Source organism: Bos indicus, chromosome 6 (assembly GCF_029378745.1).
Source record: "Bos indicus isolate NIAB-ARS_2022 breed Sahiwal x Tharparkar chromosome 6, NIAB-ARS_B.indTharparkar_mat_pri_1.0, whole genome shotgun sequence".
Classification (NCBI taxonomy): Eukaryota; Metazoa; Chordata; class Mammalia; order Artiodactyla; family Bovidae; genus Bos; species Bos indicus.
In genome coordinates, this window is record NC_091765.1 from 68,080,408 (window position 1) to 68,095,321 (window position 14,914).

General features: G+C 34.8%; 1 protein-coding gene across 2 annotated transcripts in view; it reads right to left on the reverse strand.

Moving 5' to 3' along the window:
- The window catches only part of FRYL (FRY like transcription coactivator), a 267,816-nt gene that overhangs the window by 197,874 nt on the left and 55,028 nt on the right, over positions 1-14,914 (reverse strand). The window lies entirely within an intron of this gene.

Sequence of the window (14,914 nt, forward strand, 5' to 3'; positions counted from 1 at the left end):
TGAAGCAAATTCTAGGCATTATACCACTTTATCTGTAGACCATTCTGTATGTCTCTTTCTAAGACAAAGATTTGCTTTATAAACATAAGGCAATATCATTGTAATACCTACCATTAATTCACAATAATTTCTTTATTACATCAACTACCAATCACTGCTCATATTTCTCCAACTGTCTCATAAGTGTCTAATTCAAAGCTAAACAAAATCCATACAGGCAATTGTTACCATTTCTCCTAAATCCCTTTTAATCTACAGCTGTTTTTTTTTTTTCCCTTTCCCTTCTTCTCTTTGCAGCGACAAACAAAGCTTTTACAAGCCAAAAATTGAGCAAATACATCAATACCCTAACTGTTCAATAATAAATTAAATCCATTTTCATTTTATTCACCAAAATAATCAGATTTGCAAAATAGTTCATATATCCACTAGGCCTAATATTATCCCATCTGCAGACACTGTTTATGGTGCACATTTTTCAAAGTCCAACTATAATAACTCTGAGCAGGTCCTGGATTATGAACTACTATACCTTATATGTAATAATTTGATGACTACTAAGAATGAAACCAATGACCAGAAGGAGTTATCCTTTAACTACATATAAGGCCTCACATGCAATCATATACATTTCATGTTTTTACTATCATGAAAGGTTGTGCATTTTTCAAGTTAAATAGGCCACATTTTTAATTTGTCATTGAACCACAAATCAACCTCATTTTAAATCACATCCTGTTTCTTACTATTTTCCTGTTTAATGAATTTAATTCCCAGCCCAAAAGAAAGAACTACTTCCTAAAATATTAATTGTGTACTTAAAACTTCTTAATCTGAAATTCCTTTAGCCAAGTTAGAAAAATATAAAAATATTTCATTTATTCACAATGCATAATCAAATAAATTATTACTAAAACCAAATCTCTGAAGCCCCAACACTGGTAAATATGAAAATACTACTTTAATATAGATGTACTCATTCATAATCAATTATCATTCAGACTTATGGAATTTTTAACTGCCCCACCAAATATTTCTGCATCTACTAACAACACTGACTTGATGGACGTGAGTCTGAGTGAACTCCGGGAGTTGGTGATGGACAGGGAGGCCTGGCGTGCTGCGATTCATGGGGTCGCAAAGAGTCAGACACGACTGAGCAACTGAACTGAACTGAACTAACAACATGGTATCTACAATCCCACCATAACTTTTGATACTTTATTTTAGGTTCATGGAATCATTTCTCCCTCAAAGCAAATAAAGCTTATGTGACAAACAGCATATCATTTCTTGCCTAGAGTGAGCAGAGCAGTCATGCACTGGTCTGTATTTAATGAAATTTATACTATTTTTGTTTTGTTCAGGGGTAGTTTGGAGTTTTTTTGTTGGTGGTAATGGGTTTTTTTTGCGGCGGTATGGGGGGGCGCAGATCAATTGTACTTTTATCTTCTCTGCATATAGACTACCTAAAATGGAACTTTTATTTTCATTTTACTTGATTAATTTGGAGAATAGTTTATATATAAGAAGAGTAGTTTTTTGGGGGGTGGTTCACATTCCACAGCACGTGTGTCCTTAGTTTCCTGACCAGGGATTTAAACCACACCCCCTGCACTGGAAGGCAGAGTCTTCACCACTGGGGAAGTCCTGAAAAGAATAAATTTTATTACTACTTCTATACTACTACTTTTGAGATGGTCAAGGTCAGAGAGGTCAGGTAACTGCGGTCGTGGTACACACATGACCGATCCTGTTGTTTCTTATTTTAAAATAATAAGCTCGTATTTAACAAGAGTGACTTAAGGGGGTCAGATGGCATTTGACAACACTGAAAAGAAGACTGTAAATTAGTCAAATAGCACAAGCTTTAAAGATTCAAGGCTTTAAATCAGCAATAAGACTAATGATCTAGGACCTTCCATGTATAATAAAGAGAACAGTGGCCCAGCTCTGGTGCTTGGAAGGATTCTCAGATCAAATGAGGTCCTTCAGGGACAACTCTGCTTCACTTTAGTCTAGAAAGTAAGAGAGAAAGTTGAATAGGTGCTCAGGTAACATATTAACCTCATTTCCTTTCTGAAAAGGATTATAAGAATAATGAAGAAAAGAAAGGCCACAAATCTAATGTACCCTAACTGCAGTAAAACATCTGACATAAAAATCTCTGATATACATTGATACAGAAAATTATAATCTTGAACAAATAGAGTAGAAATTAAGAAAAAATGAGTTTCAGTGATGTTCAATGTAAGTACTCTCAATATTTACAGGCTTGGAATACTTCATAATCTGAAAAGGAGAACAAGAAGCTATGGTTCTAAGCACAAGGTAGATTTGAGCTCAATATAATAAAAAGAATAACTTAATTATTATATAATTCATTTAAAAGCTTCTTCGTGAAGAACTGGAGTTCCTGCTGAGTTTTTAGGTAAAGATTGTTCAGTTAAATTCAGTTCAGTCGCTCAGTCGTGTCCGACTCTTTGCGACCCCATGAATCGCAGCACTCCAGGCCTCCCTGTCCATCACCAACTCCCGGAGTTCACTCAGACTCACATCCATTGAGTCAGTGATGCCATCCAGCCATCTCATCCTCTATCGTCTCCCCTTTTCCTCCTGCCCCCAATCCCTCCCAGCATCAGAGTCTTTTCCAATGAGTCAACTCTTCACATGAGGTGGCCAAAGTACTGGAGTTTCAGCTTTAGCATCATTCCTTCCAAAGAAATCCCAGGACTGATCTCCTTCAGAATGGACTGGTTGGATCTCCTTGCAGTCCAAGGGACTCTTAAGAGTCTTCTCCAACACCACAGTTCAAAATGCTATAGAAAGGGTTATACCACTGAGTCAAAAGACTAAGCTAAATTATTTCATAGATTCCAACTTGAAATTCTAAATTTCACTTTAATATATATTTTGTACTTACACTTGAATACTGGAAAGTGTGATGACCTAAAGATTCAATATTTCAACTAAAGAAAGAAACCACAATGTAAGGTATGAAATCTATAATGGAAAACTGTCTTTCTATTAAAATTATTCTGTGAATATTGGAAGACCTCTTTAAATGATGCAAAAGACCAAAATGATGCAATAATTTTCAAATAAATTAGAATAATCATAGCTCCTATCTATAATGGCAAAATAAGTATGTAAAATGGAAAATGAAATACTTTTTTTAATCTGCCAAAGATTATGGAAGATGTGAAAAATCTATGCACAAATACTCAAGTGTAGGCAGCAAATAATTACTCAAATTATCCGTTGTCTGACTGACAAAATTTATTAAAATAAAGAATTTATAGTCATCCCTTTAATTAAGAAAGAAAATTAATGATTCATAAATCAACACTGACTCCACTGCACTAATTTTTAGAAATTCATTTTTTGTCTTACTTTATAAATGTTTTAATTTTTACAATATCTAAAACAAACCTGCATTTTAATCTTCTGCCATTCTTTTTAACCTTCTACCAAATTTCAACTTTCGAGAAGTATGGAAACTTACGATGCTGACTAATGCAATCATGGAGTACACAATATCACCTGCTAAAAGTGCTGTATAATGGCACTGAGCTAGAATAATTGGGCTCGCTGCAAAAATCTAAATCTCTTGCTGATAAAGCAATGTTCTCTGCAGGTAAATTTTTCTATATTTTGTTGATTTTACATTTTTAGCAAAAATAGCAGTTATAATCATACTACTTGTCTTAATGAAAACAATTAGGAAAATTTTCCATTCACAAATTCAAAGGGAAGCTTTCTGTAACAGTTGCATTCACTGAATCATACAGACACAGCCCCAAAGTACATTTTCTAGTAAACTGGTGAATGAATATGTATTGTTTAGAATAATTTTCCTTTTACATTTCTACAGCATTACATTTCTATAGTATTTTTAACCCATTCAATAGCATTTCTGTTGGCACAGGAGAAAAAAAAAAAAAGAACTAGACCACAAAACTATCATATAAGTGCCCTACCTACTCATCTAGACTTAAATAAGAAGAAAAGTTTTGGACAAATGTAGAAACAGCCCAGTAAGACATCACCTCACTAAATCTGGAATTTTCTCCCATCCCTAATTTCTAAAAATCCATTGCTGTAACTATGTATGCCACATATGAATTTATAAAAATCATACCTTTAACAAATATTGAGCAGAACTATGTGCTAAGAATCAGGGACAGAGGAGTGAACAGAACGGACAAAAATCCCTAGGCTCACAGGGCTTACCTTCCAGTAGGAGCTTGAAATTTTTGTAATCCTTCCTTTGAGAGTCTGAAAAAAGTGTTGGAGGCCTCTCCTTCCAAAATGTAAACACAGCTAATCTTGCAGGGTTATGAACCTCTATAATCCAATTACTAATTATGGATTAAGAATTCCTGATAAAAACCCTCCTTATGCTTACTTTCTGTCTGCCATTTATAGTTGATAGTGTCATAATTTTACTATTTGTAGTATTAAGAAGTAATATAGTCATCCTTCTATATCCAGGAGGTAATGGTTCCAGGACTCCTTGTGGAAACCAAAAGAATCAGATGCTCAAGTCCTTTATATAGAAGTTTACAGTATGTATAAATAACCCATGCAAATCCTCCTTTATGCTTTAAACCCTCTCTAGATTATACAATACCTAATACAAGGTAAATGCTATGTAAATAATTATAAATAAAATGCTAATTTTTTGGTGAGCAGTAAACTCAAGTTTTACCTTTTGGAACTTTCTGGAATTTTTTTCTGAATAATTTTAATCCAAGGTTGGTTGAATCTGTAGATGTGGAAGATATAGAGATAGAGAACCGACTGTGCTTTTTCTTACCCATTAAAATGCTTAAAGCCTTCAAATTTCAATAGAATGTGTTCTATTTATTCTATTTGTACCTCAAACAAATTTCTAGACTACTGACAGAGAGTATCCTTTATCAATCTTAGTTTTTCCAGGAGAAAACTAATCCTAACCTCTTCAGCAACTTCATAAATAAACCTTCTGATTTCATTATTTATTCTCTGGACCTTCTTGAGTTAAAATTCCCACTCCCCCTGGCTCAACTCTTCAGCTGAACTCTCCACAGAAGTCACCTACAGTCCTTGCATGAAGATATTTATGCTCAAGAGAAACCACAATAAAGCTTTAACCTTAACAGAAATCATCAATGACCCCCAAATTTTTATTCTTGCTTTTCACAAAAAGAGAGTGATCCACTAGTAAAAAGCTTTTTATTTAAAAATACGACACCTAAAACTAAGGTTATTACCATCTCTAAGCAATGTCTTATGCTTTTTATACCTATGAGTGAGTGAGTGAAGTCTCTCAGTCGTGTCTGACTATTTGCGACCCCATGGACTGTAGCCCACCAGGCTCTTCCGTCCATGGGATTCTCTAGGCAAGAATACTGGAGTGGGTTGCCATTTCCTTCTCCAGGGGATTTTCCCGACCCAGGGATTGAACCCAGGTCTCCCACATTGCAGGCAGATTCTTTAACCTCTGAGCCACCAGGGAAGACCATTTTATACCTATAATTTTTTAAAATTATACATTGGAAATTACTCTACCTAATTATGATCCTAAGGTCCTAAAATACCAAACATTAAAGAAAATTATGAAAATATGATGTATATATTTTATATGTTATATGAAGCAACTGATAGTAAAGAGGTCTCAAGACTAATCCAAATTTTAAGTTATTCAGAAAAATGAAGAAGTAGCTAGGCAAGATCACAGAGCAAGTAAATGGCCACAATTTCATCTCCAAAGTGTGTCTTTTCTCTTTTTCTCTGTTTATAGTCTGTAAACTTAAGAGAGGTCTTGCTTTTATAAGAGCAACTATGAAAGCACAAACCCCCACTGATGTTTGGCTGACCTATTTCTGCGAAATTTATAGCACCAAAATAATTTCTCCAAATTTAAGGAAGAATGATCATCTGTTATCTGCAGCCTCATAAACTGGATCAAAAGCCTTTAAAATGTCTATGCTCTTTGACCCAATAATTCTACTTCTAAAGCTTTTTCTAGGAAGATGATCAGAAATGCAGACAGATTTATTCACAAAGGTATCATTGTATTATTATTCCTATGAGCAGAATACTGCAGGGGAGGGACAGGACAAAAACAGACAATGAAAAAAAAAAAAAAAACAAAAACAAATCATGGTATAGTCACTAGATGAAATGTTAGCCATCAATTAAAAACCATTTACTAATATGCCATAATATTCACTATATATTTTTAAGTAATAAGTAGAAAAACAAAAGTCTTTATAGTACCTTCGCAATTACTAGAGATAAAACTACATTTAGAAATAAAGAATAAACTTAGAATGATAGACTCAAATTGTCAAGGCAGTCAATGTCTCTAAGCCCATGTCCTTATTTATAAAATAAAGATAATAAAAACCTCTCAGGGCTATCATGAGAATTCACTTGTGGATGAAAAGTGCTTAAATGGTGCTTGACCTAAGTACTCAAAGGTTATTATTATTATTTATTAACTCATATCCCATATGCTGATAGATAAAATCTGTAATGCTTCTAAAAAAAGAAATGAAGAAATTAAGTTACTCATAATTCTAATACCAAGAGATGGCCACTATTAATTCATGTAAATATCTGGGTTAATTTTTTTCAGATCTTTTAACATGCATTCAACATTTTATACAATTGGTGTTAAGTTTTACTGTTTCTACTGGTTACAAAATACTGTAAAATTTTATAAATATAGTATATGCATTTCATCATTCCACTGGTATTGAACTTAAGGCTCAGTTCTTCACTCTATAAATAAAACTGCAATGAATATCCTGATTGGCAGTCTTTGCATACATCTTTGATTTTTCCCTCAAGAGTCTAAAATCAGAATTTCTATCTCAAATGATATGAAATACACTTGGCCTTACTTCCTACTGACCTCTATAGAATGTAGACACATACTAAGTGTTCAAAGCTGCCAATTTATCTCCTTTCTCCATGGGTACTTCAAAGATATTAACTGGCTTTTTCATTGTAACTTTTCTGCTGTGTTTTGGTACAATTGCTTGTCAAGTGTTCTCTTTTTGCACTTATTCTATTTAAAGAAGTTCACTTTTCCTTTATATCACTCTAACAGCCTAAACACAATTTGAGTGTTCGTAACTTCAGTACATTCCTCAAAAAGATTCTTAAGAATCTACTTTGTATGACTAGAAAAAGAAGTCCTTGTCTTTCAGAAACACATCCTAAAATATTTACAGATGATATGTATGACAGAGGAACTGCATCAAAGTAAGTGGGAATTGGGGAAAGGGAATGGATAGAATTAACAAAGAGCTGATCAGTGTTGAAGCTGAAGAATGGGTATATGAACATTAATTCCACTAATCTCTCTGTTTAAAAATTTATCATTATATTTAAATATTAAATACAATATTTATATAAATGTATAAATATTTATATAGATTTTCTATTTTATATAAATATTTAAATATTAAATATCTTCAAGGGGAAATTGTTTTTAAAATAAATCTTTAAGAAATAAATTAAAATCTACAAAACAATTATAAACTTCTACCATAATTCAATGATTATAAAAATATAAGACCAAAAATATTTAAGCCAAATTCAAAAGTGAAGTAAACAACTACAGTATTTAGAATCTCTCAATTACACTTGCCAGTAATTCCCACAGATATAAACCTACTACAATGCCTTTTTCCAAACCATGGCTTCAGCATACCATGCTGATTCTCCAAGACAATATTAGTATTTATATTGTGCATTACAAGAATACAATTATGCCTCTGTATGTGCCCACATGAATATTTGATAAGTAGTTTTATTATGTACTAGTATTAAATAATCCAAATTCTCTTGGTGCTTAAATCACATCTTGGTACCAAGCTAGGCACATCATAAACAATACTTGCAGCTTAACAGTTAGATCCACCAAAGTGTTTATTTCTACCCAGAGGCATGCAAGTGTAATGAAAATACTACCTCACTGCACATCTTTAGTACTGTGGGAAAATGTCACCTGTACATATTTCTAACTATGTAGAAAACACTGTATCTTGGAGACAGGTCATGATAACAAAAGAGCATAGCAAAAAGAATTAAGTAATATATCTAGCGATAAAAGGAGAAGGAAATGGCAACCCACTCCAGCATTCTTGCCTGGACAATCCCAGGGACAGAGGAGCCTCGTGGGCTGTTGTCTACGGGGTCACACAGAGTCGGATACGACTGAAGCAACTTAGCAGCAGCAGCAGCAGCAGCAGTGATAAAAGGATCAATGGCTGTTCCCTAAGTTTAAAGCAAGGAAGAAACAGACAGACTAGACACATGTTTTCTAAACTCTCTCACTGCAGTTGAAAAAAGAAAAAAAAAAGAATTTTGCATAAATGAACTTTTAATACATTTTATATAACATGCCAATATAAATATACCCACAGGATACATTTGATACATTTGCAATACACTTTAATAGCCTCCCACCCAGTCACTACCCACTAAAATGATAATCTTGACTTCATAGTTTTAAATACTGAACTAAGAAATTGGCCTGCAAACAAAACAAACCAAAAAATGGCCTGTAACTACTCCTGCTTACCAAACAGAGCAGAAGAATTCCTTTCAACCCTGTATAGAAAATAGCATCAGTACTTGTCTGGGAGAATGGGGAGCAGGGTGCAGAGACACAAGTGGGCAAGAATCAAAGGATTGCTATTTAAACACACACAACTGGCCACCCACAAGAGGAGAATCTCTCACATCTCTTCATGTTCTAAAATTCTGTGCTTCTGAAAGCACCGAGATTATGAGTCCCTAAAGAGCAAGAAATTCATTTTATATCTCCCACAGCACCTAGCAAGCCAGCTTTCATAAAAATAATAAAGTACTAAATAAAGATTAAGTTCAACTAATAATATGCAAAATAAGCATAAACATAAAAGTTTCTGTCCTTTAAATGTATGTTTTCCACATTCTATTAAATGTAAAATCAATGCTATTGTATATTATTTACAAACTCACAAGCATAAAACTGTTAAAATATATATATATATTATGTAGCAGTATATGTGTGTGTAATAGATAATATACATATCACAAAACTACTATTAATATTCATGCTATTTTGTTCATAAAGGTATTAGAAACAATTCACAATAAAATTACTCTAAAACTCAGAATCAAATCAAATTACTAACTTTTAGTTTCAATAATACGTTTTTTTCCCTGCATCCTTAATGACACTATTAATGAACAAAGAAATAAGCAATGGCCCCAGTATAGAAGAAAAATAACAACAGAGTACTTGAAAATGTAGAACTTTTATAACTCAACCACGATTTCTAGCATTCTAATGTCTAACAGTTCTAGGCTCAAACAGTCTCCTCTGCTTCTGTCTAAGAGGGAACAGTTTTCTCAAAAAAAAAAAAAAAGTCAATGACATTGTAGAGTTTTCCTATACACATTAACTTTCAATAAACTATGATGGCTTATTTTAAGTGGGTGAAAGATGAAAAAGGAGTCTATGTATGACTTCCAATTTTAAAGCCCAATAAATCCTTTTACAAATAAGGACAATAAAATCAATCTTTATCCCTTTTAAAATGTTATAAAATGACATATGATGCAATAAGACACCTTTTTCATGACAACCTGAAAATTTAACACACCTCTTGATTTCTTTCCATAAGCTTTAGTCCAAATTCCCATTTCTTCAAGGTTCTGAATTAAATTTGAAAAAAATTTAGAATTTTACTAAAATTAACATAACTTCTGATTTTTTAAGAGCAAAGTATTTACAAATATGTTTTTGTTACTTAAAAGTATAATTTTTTTTTTTCGCAACTGTTTAAGAATCATGGGTTTATTTTTTGTAACTCTTTGGCTATCATCCTTGTGTATCCTGACAGCGCCATGCGTGTCAGCCCATGTCAATCAAGATGGGTGATTACGAAATGCCAGACTCCTAAATTCAATGTTTTGGAATTCAGTGGGTAAATAAAAATGCTGCTTTGGGGATATTTAAAAAAAAAAAAGTATAATGTATTTTAACAGGCCAATTCTAAGTTTGCAGTTCTAGTTAACACTTCTCACTTATTCTTGGATTTCTGAATTTTAATTACTACTAAAATTAAACATACCTTTAAAAACCTTCATGGAAAAAAAAACTTGAATTGCTCCTTGAAAGAAATAAAGGAAATCGAGAATTTGCATTGGCAGCAGAGAAAGAAATAAGAATTGGGAGTACAGGATTCAGGGTAGAATGAGCCTCTGTAGAGGTTTTTCACTGAAGAACTAGAGAGCACCTGGAACAATATAAGTGGACCAGTTAATGTTGAGGAATCTCCACAAGCCACAGCGGGATGGACACTTAACACAGACCATGGATCCACCCCGAGCTCCCAGAATCTGCTCTAAGTAACACTAACACAGATGCTACCACAGCCAACCAGGAGCTTACAGGCCAGTTGGAAGAGAGATACATGGGACAACCCTTTTTAGATGCTTTGAGAGAAGTTACTTAAATATGTTCAAGCAACAATTGGGTACAAGGGAGTCACTCATCAATTTAAATGCAGGACGGGACAGGAAAGACTTTGCCAAGGAAGTGGTGCTCACAGCCTCCACTGCCAGGGAGTAACTGGAGCTACAATCTACAACTACATGAACGGCTTTTTGCCTCTCTGTGAGGAACTGGCTAGCTGTTGACAGAAGAGCCAGTTAAGTGACATATTAAAGCTTCATAAACATGATTAATAAATATGATTTTTTGCTGTAGGTCTCTGAAACATGACTTCCTACTGTGACAGGCTCCAAAGCTGGGTGCTACCACATACCCTCTGAATTGCACAGCAATGCCTGTCTTGTGTGTGTGAAAGTGGAAAGTGAAAAACCTGGCTTAAAGCTCAACATTCAGAAGACAAAGATCATGGCATCTGGTCCCATCACTTCATGGGAAATAGATGGGAAAACAGTGGAAACAGCGTCAGACTTTATTTTTGGGGGCTCCAAAATCACTGCAGATGGTAACTGCAGCCATGAAATTAAAAGATGCTTACTCCTTAGAAGAAAAGTTATGACCAACCTAGATAGCCTATTCAAAAGCAGAGACATTACTTTGCCAACAAAGGTCCATCTAGTCAAGGCTATGGTTTGTCCAGTGGTCATGTATGGATGTGAGAGTTGGACGGTGAAGACAGCTGAGCGCCGAAGAATTGATGCTTTTGACCTGTGGTGTTGGAGAAGACTCTTGAGAGTTCCTTGGACTGCAAGGAGATCCAACTAATCCATTCTGAAGGAGATCAGCCCTGGGATTTCTTTGGAAGGAATGATGCTAAAGCTGAAACTCCAGTACTTTGGCCACCTCATGTGAAGAGTTGACTCATTGGAAAAAGACTCTGATGCTGGGAGGGATTGGGGGCAGGAGGAAAAGGGGACGATAGAGGATGAGATGGCTGGATGGCATCACTGACTCGACGGATGTGAGTTTGAGTGAACTCCGGGAGTTGGTGATGGACAGGGAGGCCTGGCGTGCTGCGATTCACGGGGTCGCAAAGAGTCGGACACAACTGAGCGACTGAACTGAACTGCCTGTCTTTTATTCCCGAAAGGTTACCCTGGGATTGCCTCCTCCCTGTGTTTATGAAAGAAAGTATTGAGTCAGATAAGATTTACACTGATTGACAATTCATCTCATTCTAGATATTTATAAAGGATAATAAGCAATTTGTTCAGATCAACATTCTCTGTTCAGAAAATAACACATTTCAAAGTTAGCAACAAAACAACATTCCAAATCAGTTTGGTCACTATGCATGACCATATAGAACATGCCACAGAGCTTAATCCTTCACATTCCAGTACATCCAGTAACTCTAAAAAGGACTCACACACACACAAAAAAAGCTCCACCCCACCAATATGCTTTATTCTCCACAATGATTAAGTCAGTCTAAACAAATTACAAACATGGGACGGTAGAATTCAGAATTAATTCACTGCACCCTAAGAAATGGTGCCCTAGAAACTGAAATCAATAACAATCACTAATCACTAAGAGCTGACTATGTATGAAAAATATGGGTTAGGTGCTGAACATATTCGTTTTAACCCAAACAAACCTATAATTTCTATAAATGTTCGACTATGCAGCTGTGGAAACTGACAACTAGCAGATAAAATGAGAAAAACTGCACATCTGGATTCTTCTATATTTTAAAAGAATAAGTTCTTATATGGAGTTATTCAAGATAAAGTTCTCAAATTAAAATGCAATTATGATTTCAGTGTTTTTATACTGATTCTGAACATTAGAACAAAAGCAAGAGGTCTCTCAAAAAAGGATAATTAAGCATAATTAACACATAATTTACCTTAAATATTTCATGAAAAAAGAATAAATTTGACTTATCAGAAGTAAAAAATAGGGAGGAAGGAAGAAATCATATCATGGCTAACAAGTCATAGGGATGGTCATTTAAGAAGAAATTCAATCCTCTTCTGCTAATGTCTCCCTATTAAATGAAAGGTCCAAGAACAATTGTCTAAAGGAAAGTGACATTTCTCTGCCTCAACCAGAATTCTCAAAATAATCTTTAACCTAAAATACATTTTCCCAAAGATGTTTAACTTTGATAAAGTTAACTTTTAATTATAAATTTTAATTATCACCGTTTAAACAGTGATATGGAGAAGGAAATGGCAACTCACTCCAGTATTTTTGCCTGGAGAATCCCAGGGACAGAGGAGTCTGGTGGGCTGCCATCTATGGGATTGCACAGAGTTGGACACAACTGAAGTGACTTAGCAGCAGCAGCAAACAGTGATAACTCAATCAGCTGCAAAATGCTCTGCCCACAATTTTTACATTATAGGGGAAACCTGACGAAGCATGCAGGTATCAATTGCTCTGTCTGTGGTTTAACTTCCCTCCACTCCACTTAAATCATCCTTTTCCTGCTGAGTCCCTGCATGCCTCTTTTCCTTTATTCTTGCTCTACCTTGCAAGAATTTTTAGTTTCTAGCTCACTTTAGTGGATCTGAGGTCACTGGAATTATACTTTTTGAATGTTGACTCTGGACCAACTTCCCTATTCAGGTTATGCTCTTATTGTTAAGAATAATAATACATGTTCCAATCATACTAAGCTAGATATAAATGCTAACTGGAAAATGTATCAGAATAAAAGTAAAAAGACAAAAAGAAAACATTTTAGCCTTTCTAGAAACCTAACACCAGGTACAGTATAATAAATGAAAACAGACATAGTTCTATGACCTTCACTAAGCCTGACTATATTATCAAGCTAGACAGTGAAGGACACAAACAATGAATAAGACATAAACCTTAAGAAACTAGTTGTGTGGTGTGACTTACCCAGCTCTATAAACCTGACATGGAACAACAGACTGGTTCCAAATTGGGAAAGGAGTACATCAAGGCTGTATATTGTCACCCTGCTCATTTAACTTCTATGCAGAGTACATCATGAGAAATGCTGGGCTGGATGAAGCACAAGCTGGAATCAAGACTGCTGAGAAAAATATCAATAACTTCAGATATATAGATAACACCACCCTGATGGCAGAAAGCAAAGAACTAAAGACCTCTTGATGAAGGTGAAAGAGGAGAGTGAAAAAGTTGGCTTAAAACTCAACATTCAAAAAACTAAGATCATGTCCTCCAGTCCCATCACTTCATGGCAAATAGATGAGGAAACAATGGAAACACCGACGGACTATTTTCTTGGGCTTCAAAATTACTGCAGGTTGTGACTGTAGCCATGAAATTAAAAGACATTTGCTCCTTGGAAGGAAAGCTATGACAAACCTTAACAACATATTTAAAAAGCAGAGACATTACTTTGCCGACAAAGGTCAGTCTAGTCAAGGCTTTGGTTTGTCCAGTAGTCATGTATCGATGTGAGAGTTGGACTATAAAGAAAGTTTAATGCTGAAGAATTGATGCTTTAGAACTGTGGTGTTGGAGAAGACTCTTGAGAGTCCCTTGGACTGCAAGGAGATCAAACCAGTCAATCCTAAAGGAAATCAGTCCTAAATATTAATTGGAAGAACTGATGCTGAAGCTGAAGCTCCAATACTTTCACCACCTGATGAAAAGACTCATTAGACTTACCTGACTCATTAGAAAAGACCCTGATGCTGGGAAAGATTGAAAGCAGGAGGAGAAGGGAATGACAGAGGATGAGATGGTTGGATGGTGTCACTGACTCAACAGACATTAGTTTGAGCAAGATCTGGGAGATGTGAAGGACAGGGAAGCCTGGCGTGCTGCAGTCCAAGGGGTTGCAAAGAGTCGGCCACAACTAAGCAACAACAACACGACCACTCCTAAACTGTCCTAGAAGAAGAGTGTTCCAGAAAGTTCCAATATGGTAAAAATGGAGTATTATAAAATAAAAGCTTATCCTTTAATATATCAGACCTCTGAATTAATGTTATGATTATATTTGAAGCTGTAATATTCATGCAAAATTTTAAATGAGAGGAAATAAGATGTGGAGAGTGCAAAGTGAGGAACTGAGTCATTTCTCCCACCTCACCAGGTTTTTTCACTTTCATTTACTTAGTTACATAAATCCTATGGATAATGCAGTATTTTACCTATGACAAATTTATCTTTCAAGCCTTTCATAAACCTGTCAAACCATGAGCTACATGAAACGTTTTTTGTTTTATAGGTATTTAGTTTTAAAAGTAAAATCTTTCATCGTTCTAAACTTGAAGATCACAGTACCAAATGATAATTCGATTCTTACCTATAATCACCTACCCTAGTTGATATTTCATGGTGATTTTTTAAAACTCAAATTCCAGAAACTAAGACTTAATGTCCTAGTTTCATCTTAAGAAAGCTCATTTAAAACTTCCATTAAGATATTTTTACCTTAAAATAATACAACCAAAATACTTC